This window comes from Epinephelus moara, chromosome 9 (assembly GCF_006386435.1).
Source record: "Epinephelus moara isolate mb chromosome 9, YSFRI_EMoa_1.0, whole genome shotgun sequence".
NCBI lineage: Eukaryota > Metazoa > Chordata > Actinopteri > Perciformes > Serranidae > Epinephelus > Epinephelus moara.
The window spans coordinates 21,737,471-21,750,240 of record NC_065514.1 but is presented as its reverse complement, the minus strand read 5'-3'; the positions used below and the strand labels follow the sequence as shown (position 1 = coordinate 21,750,240).

The window sequence follows — 12,770 nt, the reverse complement described above, 5'->3', positions numbered from 1 at the left end:
ATATCTATGAACATGATTCTGCATATCTTTGCAGAATCTGAAGGCAACTGGAGAAGATTCTGGTATCAGAAGCATTCTGGTTTCTGTTTGTGGTCGGAGTAGTGTATTGTTGAACGATTACGTCCTGAGCGGCAGGTCAACATTTCGTGTAGAGAATTGACTGATGTCCAATCTCAGAATCTATCGGCTATCGTTTTGCTTCATTATATTAGCTTTTCTTAGTATGCATCTGCATTCATATACACATATATGTTTGCAGGACTTAGTCAAAATGATTGGCACGTGGAAAAGGAAGTCTTGGCCTGGATATCCGCTGGCTACACTGGATCTACCCAAATACTGTCGGTGGCCCACAGAGGCTTATCGTCCTCAGACCGATAGCTGATGGGTTCTGAGATTCGTGTGGCGGGACTCTTGAGGAGGATTTACTCTACAGCACAACAGATATACAGACACTGACTCACTCTCTCTCTCTCTCTCACACACACACACGCACGCACGCACGCACGCACACACACATCATGATCAAATGCCAATTGAGAAGTTGACTTCCCATATTTCTCACCTACAAGAGTGGGGAACTCATCGAGGAGTCAACCTATCAAATCTGGTGCTCCACAAGGAAGGATATTGGGGCTGCTGCTGTTTTACCTACACTTTGTAATGTCTGGGGATCTGTCAGNCACACACACACACACACACACACACGCGCTGCATACAATTATGATAATAAGACTTCTTTACTTCTCCTGTAAAATCTTGCAGGTCTCCCTGTACAATTCCTATTAAGCATAGAAAATAGCACTTGGGGTGTGAGCAGGAGTTGATAATTGTTAATTAAAGTGAAGCTGGATTTCCTCCAAATTAGAATCAGATGTAACACAGGGAATATCAGTGTTTTACTGAGTCTTAAAGAGCTACACATCTGAATTTCTATTCACTGCGGGGATGTTTTACGTGTTAGATTTCTCTGTCCCTCATGTCGCCTTGACTCCTCTCTCACCTGTCGGTCTGTTCCTCGTGTGATTTCTCGCTCTCAGTGTTTCGCTGGTTCTCTGGCTGACCTGGTGGCTGCATGAAAAATATCTATTGATGTTAGCTAACCTTGGATGCAGTGTATAAAAGCAGATGTGCAATATAAGAGCTAAAAAAATGTTTGATTATGTGAAAAATTGTTGTGTGTCACAAAATATTTGTACTGTTGGGGACAAATAGTTCAATTTAGGTGGTACTATGATATTCAGATTCACTGCAATAGTAAAACATTTACTCAATTACTGTTCTTAAATTTTTAGGTCCTTGTAGGTCCTCGAATATTTCCATTTTATGTAACTTCATACTTTGCGTCCCCGTATTCCAGAGGGAAATATTGTACTTCTTACTCCAGTTAATGGTAACGTTTCAGATTAAGATCTTACAGAAAGACGTGATAATCTTGCAAAGTACAGTACACTGTTAAAAGATTACACAAGTGGTTGCTCGACCAAAAAAAGCGACCCCTTGTCCCATTTCAGATGTGTATCATTTCTTCTCTGAACTTCTCACGTGGTTTCATTTATATAATTGTCAAGGGCTCAAAGAGGTTTTTTTTCTTCTTTCCTCCCTTGTTAATCATCTCTTAAATTTATCTTGTGACCCTTCAGATGGAGCCGAGCCCCCAGTTTGTAAACCACAATAGTTAAATACCCACAGTGGCTATAATTAAAGCTACTTAAATTAGCGCCACCTTGACCAATGCTGTGCTTACACACTGATATATTATAATCTTTGCTCCTTTTTTCTGTAGAACAAGTACTTTTACTTTTGATATGTAACTGCTTGTGGCTAAAAATACTTCTTTACTTTTATATAAAAATGATTTTGAAAGCAGGACTTATACTCATAACAGTGTTACGTTGTGGTATTGGTACTTTTAGTCTGGGTGCGAGTACTTTTTAAACCACTAATTGGTCTTTGTTTTTGGCCATAAAATAGTTCAGAGTTTACTTTGGGAAGTTACATTCACACTGAGAAAGTCCGTTAAATACATCAGCACTCTCACCGCAGTGCAAAGTATCAAGTTTCACTTTCACCTCCTCTTTTAAACAAAAAGTAAACCGTCACCCTCTTCCCCAATCTTGTTCCCATTCTGCGAAATGTACTGTACTGAATTTAACAGTTGCTTTTAATTTTGTTCAAATCAGAAGGTTTAATACACACAGAAGCCAGCTGTAACAAATTAACTACTGTTATTGCCACACGCCAGATCCATAAAAGAAAAAGGCGTGTTTTTATTCACACTCATCCATTCACAAATGCTAATTTACACACATTTGACTGAGCAGTTAAAGCTGTCAGCCTGTCGGGCACATAGTGCGAATAGTAAGCAGGTTAATTATATTTTGATTCATATAGAAAATATAAAGCAGTGTGGATTCATTGGCATGTTTTAAATTAGCTGGCTAGACGACTCAGAGGGTTGTCTGCCAGCAGAGCAGTGAATGGGGGAATTTTCAGAAGGTGCTAGGTAATGGTAGAGAAGAGGATGTTGCCTAACATCCCTTACACAACAATAAGACAAAGACAGACCATACAATTACTGTCACATTACAAATACAGTCACTACAAAAAAAACGGTTGTAATTGCAATTTCTGAGAACCATTACACACATGAAAACTGGCAAAAGTGTTGGGCTTAACGAGCTCAGAAAACTCACCTCATTAAAGTGTTTATGATTTTTAAGTAAATTAATGTAGAAAAACACAACCTCATTATATTTACGCTACATTCATTAGTTTTCAGTATAGCCGCCGGCAGCTATTCGACAGATATGAATAATATAAAATGTGTTGTGACCTGTGAAACTGAGACAAGTCTCACGTTTACACGCAGAGGCTGCACTTCAACAGGTGGGATTAGGAGTAAATTTAGTTCAGATGGCAGAGAGAGGGTGCGGAGAGATGTAACGCTGATTTGAAAAGGAATCTGAGTGGAAGTTGAGAGGACAAATTGACCTGCTGACAGGTAACAGGAACACACAGAGTAAAGCCTACTCTGGCATACTTCACGCACACAAAAGATGGACTTTGATGACACTGTGAAGCTGCGTGGCATCATGGGAGCTGTTATTGTGATTGTTAAACAACCACCATTGCAGATGAAACTCTGTTTGATGTTTCTCAGGCAGACATCATGTTCACAGACAAGGAAGTTAATGTGTTTACTCACCAACTTCCTTCAACACTCTGACATCATCTGGTGTTTCATGTTTCCCTGGAAGTTAGAGCAACTTGAGGGGCTAAAGAGGATATGACACTATTGACAGGCGACCAAATTAAATTATGTTACCTTGAGCACAATCTTCCATTGGCTATCAGTGTGAAGACGAGAAAGCCTTTGGGGGCAACAGCCAATATTCTGGGAGATCCAGTGTAGCAACAGATATCCAGATCAAGACTTCCTCTTTTCCTCCATCTCTACCCGCATATGAATACAACTGAATCATAAAGATGCTAATATAAAGCTAAATCATCATCTGACAAAAGCAGATGGTTTCAGATTGCATTTTGACTGGTTACTATCCACTCAAACCTGATAAGTCAATGCTATTTGGACTACAAACGGACTACAAACAGAAACCAAAACATTTCCGATACCAAAATCTTGTGCCGTTGATTCTGCACAGATATGCAGATAACTGTTTAAAGAGATAAACTAAAACAAAATTATAGATTTCTCTGTGTTCGAACATTGTTGAACACATTTGGGATAATGTAAGTACACAATTCAACAAAATATCGAACATTTGTCTCGTTGTTTTTAGACATTTAATGCAGGAATGTTACATATGACACCTTTAAAGCTTTAAATAGCAGGACTTTATCTTGCTCTCTAATTAAGAACTCACCCCCTTTACCAATGTTCCCATCAGAGTGCTGTGAGTGAAAACTGTCATTCAAATTTTGAGATATTATTCAAACCAGCTCCAATTAGGTTACACATTAAGGCTTTGCAGTCAGGCAGCTTGGTAGACACCATGGCTACCAGTGCCGCCGGAAATTAAAACAAGAGATGCAGTGAAATGTTTAGTTGGTTATTATGCATGCAAACAAAGTAGTATGTTTGCTTGAATTAGACAAGAAAGAGAGACAAGTGCTTCACCTATTTATATTTGTTAAAGCGTGGAAGCTGCTGGCCACTACTATGAGCTCATCCTTACAGAAGAAAAGGCCTCTCCTGCTCTGGATGACCTGCTAATTATCTGTTTTTCAGTAGCATCAAGTGTCTCGTTTGATCTTTGCTTAATTTGATTTTATATGAAGGTCACAAACGGAAATATAAAAAACAAATCTACTTCAAAAATCTTATGATTATAATGGCTGTCGTGATGAAGGAGCCATGAATCCTACAGTGTGACTGGAGTGCAGAACTGTTCTGGTCTAAATAAATCATGCCTTTGAGATGGTGCCAGCAGTATGAGCAGCTATGATCTAGTGTTACCTCTCTTCTCCTCCCTCACTCTACTCCAGCACTCTCTGATATTGTCTTTGGTTCAATGATAAGTGTTTAAACATCACTTCCAACACGCTATGGCTTTCTTTTTTAAAATCAGATGACATTGGCCTCTGTGTGTGTGTGTGTGTGTGTGTGTGTGTGTGTGTGTGTGTGTGTGTGTGTGGGTTAAGTACATTTTGAGAGGAAGCAGGATTAATGCGTTGAATTGACTGAATCGTCAGCATGTTGCCGGCACAGCCAGAGACAAAGTGACATATTTTTGACATGAGTCATAAATATGAACACACAGACAGCCACCCACACACACACACACACACACATGCTCACACAATGGTTAATGTATGACTGAAAATACAACGTGGACCTTGTGATTATCCAGCAGAAGTGTCACATGCTCTGTGGCTTTGGAGCTACTAACATGTAAACTGCATTTATGTAATTATTGACAGTATCAGCTGTACTTAAACCAAAACATTTTACTAAAAGTGCCATTTATCATGTTTCTATGACGACTATCATGTATGAAAGAGGGACATTTTTGCTTGTGGAAGCAGACATGCTGGTCTTTTTTAAGGTGGATACTTGTCACACTTAAAGAAATTAGTCAATAAATGCTAACAAAAAAGTACCATTTATATTAAATATTATATTATGTTAAATTAAGTAAAACTGAGATAAAGAGATGATAAAATTTTTCTGAGTTCAGAGAATTTATCAGATTTACTGTAACAAAGTTTTGTAATTACTTCATAACTGTTAATAATTTCAGTTTACTTAAATATGCTGAATTCACTAAAAAAAAAACATCCTGAAAAAAATCACTTTAAATATGCTGATAAACATCAGTGTATTTGAAATACCAGTAAATACACAAACTGCATTAAAGTAAATTAAGTAGATTCTATTGGCTATATATAAATTCTTAAAGATTACATAAATGATATTTTTGGTGTATGCTAGAATTACTTCACTCAGCTGGATGGAAATTATAATTAAATATTAAAGCCTGACAGAATAGACCAAACAATTTCTTGCATCACAGGAAAATCTCAAGTGTAATTAGTAACATAAATGATGGCTTTGATTTATGGAAATGTCCCTGACAGTGAACCAACATATCTAATTTTAGAGGTTTGGCGCTGATCTACATTATTAATGTTATACTTGTGCTTTTCCTGCTATGCCATTAAAAAAAAGACCAATACGAATGGTTTAAATGACGAGTCAGTAGGTTTTAAATGACACGTTTAAACTTGAAATCAAGAGTGCCAACAGATGCTTTATAGTCCACTGTGGCGTGCGTGTGTGTGTGAGGGCGATAGAGCGTGAACCTGTAAAGAGCCGCTGCAGACGGCGGCGTTGGTTCAAATTAAGGTGTTTCTGATCTGAGAGACGAATGACTAAAAAATGTGTCTGAGTCGTGTCCGGTGTAAACAAGCTTTAGTCACAGCTGGCTGCATACAGACACAGTGTCAGCAGCCACATCACACCAGCCAAAGAGGGGCTCAAATGATAGCTCATTTAGCCTTCAAAGCACAGATATAATTTATCCCCTTTTTAACAAAGGAGTGAGCGGTGCACATGTCTGGCCAAAGTTCAGGTTTGTTTTTGTTTGTAGTTAAACTGCTGTGCATTTTGATGAACATTTTACCACCAGAGGACACGTCGTAGTAGGGCTGAAACTAACAGTTATTTTCATTATTGATTAATCTCCCCATTATTTTCTCATTTAATCACTTTGCCTGTAAAATGTCTGAAAATAGTGAAACATGCCTTGTGTAATCCACCAGTGCCCAAGGTGATGTCTTCAAATGGAGGGTTGTGTCCAACCGACAGTCCAAAAATCCCATACTGTTTATAATCATGTATGACAAAGAAAAGCATCAATCCTATAGCCTTGATGATAGTACATGGAAAACACCAAAAAAGCCTTGCAGGACGATCTGGCACACAGTGTACCATGTGGGATGCATAAAGCTGTCAAATGGGATCTTCGGGGATTAAAACAGGGGTTTTCAGTTGTTATTATACTTTTCTTTAATATAAAAAGACTAATGTGAATTAAATAAATACATAACAACTGTAATTAGGGAGTTTCAGTGTGTTAACACTGTAGTCTTACTGAGTCAAGCCGGTGTCTTTTTATAACACAATGTAGACAAAACATGATGGAAGTCCGGATTTTAAACTGAACTATACTCCAAAGAACTCAGAGTATTTCTCCGTGAAAAAAATTAGCCTCAGGCATTAATATATCAGCTGGCCTTATAAATGGAGTGTCTACTGGTAAAATTTGTCTTTACACTAGAATGACTTGCACATTTTGTAAGATAATGTTACGGGAATTCCAGGGTTTAATTTTTTATAACCACCTTTCTTGTCTCATGAGTTACTTTGTGGTATTCAGTGAATATTCATCTCTATTTGACATTTAAGTGTAATCCCTTGTATTATAGGAGATGCACAAGGACCACCATTAAATGTAAGTTAATTGTCAGTTTTGTAAAAAGTAAGCTGCATATGTCAGAGTAATAACTTAAAAAAATTCTATATTAATAAAGAGTTAAATGTGAATGAAAATCACCATTGTAGGCAAAAAAACATTTTCTCTATTACCTCCTATTTTTCTTCTTTTTCATTTCATCTGTTTATTTCCAAATCATCAATAAGAACTTCCACTCCTTTCACCTTCACTGGAGTTCCCCAGGGTTCACTCCTGGGCCTCCGCCTCTTCTCTTTCTCGACTCTAGTCTCTGGCTCTCGCTTCACATCACATAGCTTTCCCTGCTGCTCTGAGACCAGCAGCACTCTACCTTTTTTACTTTATATCCTCTGACAGCTGGGAGTATGACACGTGGGGACTGGTAAAGTTTCATCTCAGCCGAGCAGTATTCATCTGTTCTCGCCTCCCTGACATCTTCAGTCGGATGCTTGTCCACCACCTTTACCTCAACCTTGACAAGACTGTGCTGCTGCTTTTCTTTGGCAAAACCTGTGCAAGACCTCCCTGTCAATACCGACAACACTGCAGCGACTCAGATAACAAACTGCTGTGTGAGCCCCACATCATAGCCATGAACCTGAACCTAACGCATCTCCCAAATGAGACTATCCACAACCGCAGAATTTTCTTCAGTGCCTGTATCTCATCCATGCAGCTGCAGCCACCATTGTCCTCAGTGTCCCTTCATTTCTCCTGTCACATTGCTCCCGCTATACATACTGACTTTAAAAACAAAACTCAGACTGTACTTTTAGGTCGTGACCTAGACTTCTGTCCACGCTCTCTGTTCTGCCACAATTGTCCAATTATTTATCCCTCTCCCTGCAGTGGCCTTGCTGTCTCCTTTCTTCCCTGTGGAGAGATGACTTTCCCACCTGAGTTAGATGAGCATGAGTCATTACCTCTTTTCCATCACAACTGCACATCCAATATCTGAGTCATTTCTCAGTCTGTATTAATTTACTCACTTGCAAAATGGTCCAGTTTAACAGGGTTCCCGTGGATCCTTAAAAGGTCTTAAAAGGCACTGAATTCATTTAAAAATGAGGCTTCAAGTGATATAAAAATGTCTTAAATCAATCTTTCAAAATTCTTAAAAATGCTAAGACATCACTTTTTAACAAGTTAATATAAATAAAATCAAAATAATTAATTATTAAAAAAAAAAAGACTGAATTTCTGTCATGTCAACATCATATTTTGTTTCCAGCCAGGATATTTAGTGCAGAGCTAGCTGTCACTTTACCCTGGACGACATAGGAAAGTGTAGATTCAGTGAAAATTGGCTATTTCACCAAGATTTTGTGGCATGGTGGTGCAGTGGTTAGCATTGTCACCTCACAGCAAAAGGGTTCCTGGTTCGAACCCAGGTGTCAGTGTGGGTTTTCTTTGGGTACTCCGGCTTCCTCCCACAGTCCAAAGACATGCAGGTTAATTGGTGACTCTAAATTGGCCGTAGGTGTGAATTTGAGTGTGAATGGTGTGAATGTCTGTCTCTATGTGTCAGCCCTGGCGACCTGTCCAGGGTGTACCCTGCCTCCCGCCTTCCTCCGTGACCCCTAACTGGATAAGAGGTGACACAAAATCAAGGAAATTATTTTGTGGCATGGCTGAAATTAGTACAAGGCTCAGTGTATTTTATGCAAAAAGTTCAATCAAGGCAAAATCTCACATGCAGAGTAATAGACACAATATTGCCAAGAAAATTTCATTCTGAATTGCATTAAAAAAAAGTCTTAAAAAGTCTTAAATCTAAATTCCCTTAACCTACAGTATCTGGAGATTCATATTAAATGCATATTCAGTTTCAAAAAAGAAGTGAATTATGCTGTTGTAATGGTTAAATTGTGAGTGTTTAAATATGTGTTAAAAAAAAGTCCTCAAACAACACTTTCATTAAATTTCAGATGCCTGTCATCATAAATATGGAGCCAGTAATAAGTGTTACATGTGCTGTGCAGGCACTGAACCCTACAGCCCTGACAGTGGGTTGGTGACTTATGAATTTCAAATGATTCCGCCGTTGCACTCCTCACAAATTACTCTGAATGAAAAGCATCAGCTAGATCACTAAAATGGAAATGTCAGTTTTGTTTGTCAGCCCACAAATGTGCTCGACTCCCATCGAGACAAGAGTACCATAATAGGATTGATTATGGATTTGCAGAGGAGCGTGTGGGTGTAGCGTTATCCAGTTAGGAGTTTCTACAGCGGAAAAAACTAAGGGCTGATGACTTTGATAACACCATAGGCGGTGCTCCTGTGTGCCACCAAAACAGCATGTGGTCAAGGTGAATGCAGGGGCAGGAGGAAGAGTTAGAGGGTCGCTCACTTAACGCTGCGTAGCAGGTGTTAGTGTATTTATCTATGCTGTATGATCAGAATAATTTCATCTGAGGTTGCTGAAACATTCATCTTCTACATCCTAATCAGACCCATGTCACATTTAATGAGTATTATTTTTCCTAAGATATATGTGTTGCCCTTATTTTAAAGCTCCCGTTGGAAATATCTATATGTTTTCTAACCAAAGAGCCAGCCTTCCACCACCCTGAGTTTTCCTTTTCTTTCTTGAAACTGTAGTAAAGCTGAGAGGAATACAAAGTAGGGGAAATCCAGCAGAAAAAGATTGTGACTGGAATCAATCCTAGCTGGGGGTGAATGTTGTTCCAGAGACGGGAGTCTTAACCACACTGTCTCAGAGAAATTATGTGCATACTTAATTCAAAAATGATCTTTAAAAAAAAAAAAGAAAAGCTAACTAAAATGCACGGGGATGCAAGGCAGCAGAGAGATGATTTAACACCACATCTTTAAATAAACGTACCAAATCACTCACCTGTTAAGCTCTTTTTGTCATTATCGCACTTTAATATGACGTTCAGCATCATTCAGTGTATTTCTGCCGTCATCACAGCTACCAGTCAGCGTGAGATAGGACTGAATTAAAAACCTGGGTCGTGCATATCCACTATCAGCTCACTGGTTGGCTGGTGTAACAAAGATATGTGACCAACAAGTGGATTAGAGCAGCAATGCTTATGAGAAAATAATCAGAGATAATGGAATTAACAGAACAGAGAGAGGGAGTGAATTGGACATGACTTCAGGCACTGGGTTTAAACAACAACAACAAAAAAATCTCTGCCAAATATGTAGGGGAGCGTCTCAGTCTGTCTGTCTTCTGTGTTCGAAAGCTGCAGCTGGGTGCTGTGCCCTTCATAAACAGAGCTGGTTGCCATATTTTGTGGAGCTGGAGGGGTTGTGGAGTGTGTATGTACACACCATGACAGGTTTCTGTGTGTGTGTGGCACGACTGTGACTGTTATCATTCCTTGTGTGTGTCCGTAATTGGCCCAGAGTGCGTGTGTGTGTGTGTGAGTGAGCGAGTGTGGGCTGGCAGAGGTCGCAAGGTAATTGTCCTGTGAAAAAACGGTTGCCAAATGCGTGTGTGTGTAGCAGAGCGCAGGAAGGAGGGCTAACCTCTGCCTCCATCTGTCCACGTCTGGCTGTGAACTCATAATCTGGCCTGTGGAGACAAACCCTCTTCACCACTTGCCACCTGCTTCAGAAATACAGGTTAGATTGAGGTTATTACGGCTATGGATCCGCTGGCGAGGATGCTCGGTTAGTAATGTGCCGCACATAATTTCCTGTTTATTTTAGTGGCTCTTTTATTATTTAAAAGCAAATCAAAAGCAATTTGCATTTCACATTTGGAGCTTAAAGTTTCACTGAGGACACTTTTTACCATGCACGGAAGCAGAATGAATTCCTGACATGAGAAGCATTTCATGTACGAAAGTGTTTGTGTTTGATTTCTTCTAATTATGTACACATGACACTGCTTAACTCTGTAAAGAGGCTGGACTGTGACAGTCACTGACAAAAGCATCAGCTAAAAATGTTTGTGCGTGTTACTATTCTGCATTACAGAAGAAAACATACAGCAGATGTGAACTTCAAAAGACTATTATTTTAATAAGTTTACCTTCAGATGGAGATAAAATAGAGTGTTTAACTCAGTAGAGGTATTTAAACATTTACACCCTCTCCATTTAAAGCATTACAAAGTCTGTTTCATTAAAGGAATAGTTTGACATTTTGGGAAATACACTTACTGAAGTGTAAACATGATTTATGGGGGGTTAAGTGCTGAACTATTTCTTGTCTGGGCTGGTTGCTTGGCAACCTCATGGTGATGACAAAACTCCAGGAAGTCATTGCACCCTGCCAAGAACTTGTGCGGCACATTTTTTCACACAGGTTTTTGTGCAGATTAAACAAACAAGATGTAACTAGAGCCAGACCAACATATCGGCCGATATTAGTAGTGTTAGTAACAAGAAATTGCAGAACAGAAATGCAACACTGGCTCTGGGGTGATTAAAAACAGTGTCACCATCACATAGATTGGCTACCACAGAGCTCTGGAAAAGTAACATTTTCTTTTTTTTTTTAAAGATATTTTTGGAGCTTTCTGCCTAATTTGATAGGACAGCTATAGCATGAAAGGGGGAGAGAGAGGTGGGGAATGACATGCAGCAAAGGGTCGTGGGTTGGAATCAAAACCACGGCTGCTGCGACAAGGACACATCCTTTGTACATGGGGCGCCTTCTCTACCAGGTGAGCTAGTGGGCACCCTGATAAAAAGTCACATTTTCAACTGTAAAATGTCACACCGTCAAGTCTTGCCAATAAGTTATATTAATTAGTGAGTTTTAAAAGTGCTGGCAGGAGGATTTTGTTACCTTTAGACATTGTTGTAGTCAAGACCATTTAAACTGACCAAGTCATGATTAAGAGCAGAGTTTATGGAGACCAAGACAAAGCCAAGACCAAAGCACAGAGACCCCATAATAGGGCCACAACGAAGACCATATATTACCGTATACTGTATTATCTGTATACGGGCTCAAATGTTACATATAGCATACTTTACTTATACTTTTACCATCCCTCTTATATAGTGGTTGATCTCTTCCTCTGCTCGGAGGGTAAGGAGCTCCTGGACCTTATTGTCTCCTAACATTGTCGACATTTTCATCTGCTATTCTTCTTTGAGTTAGCTGCTAACTGCTGCTAGCTGCATTTTAAATCTCCTGGTGGTGGGTCGCACACATAACACATTGTCAAAACAGCACAACCATCCGGCTCATGGGCCCATCCTACCTGCTGTCCCTTTCACACAGATGTCATTGTGGTGCTACTACCTCCACTGACAGCTTAAAGGCAAGACAGCTCTTTCTCCCCATTCCGTGGTCGTACTGTTTATACACAACGGTGAGGCATTGCCGCCTTGAACATGCTGTGTTAAAGGGGCTCCAGTCATGACCAAGACCAGAGTGTATCGAGACTGAGACAATGCAAGATTTTGGGGGGTGAGACCAAGTCAAAGACCAAGTGTACCATGAGAAATGTTTTGATAAAATAATCACAAGACATTTTAGCGGTGAATTCTATGTACAGGAACTTACAAAGCAAAGCAACATTAATACAGAGCTGAAATCTTGAACAGTTTCATCGAACAGAAAACAAATATATTCCAAATAATGTCAAACTGCTCCTTTATTGTGCTGCTTTTTTTTCCTCGTACTAGAATTTCAGAGCAGGTGTGCAATTTATAGCAACCTCCCCACACAATGACAGATATTTGCACCTATCCACCTAATAGCACTATCATATCCAGTGCAGTACTGCCACAATCTTCTACTTATGGCCCTCCTTGAATCAGTGACGGATTAAGTGTTTTGCTGAAGTGCATCTCAGCA

General features: G+C 39.5%; 1 protein-coding gene across 4 annotated transcripts in view; it reads left to right on the top strand.

The window, feature by feature from the left end:
* LOC126395454 (mediator of RNA polymerase II transcription subunit 13-like) overlaps positions 1-12,770 on the top strand; it is a 98,835-nt gene that overhangs the window by 23,429 nt on the left and 62,636 nt on the right. The gene's annotated exons all lie outside the window — the stretch shown is intronic.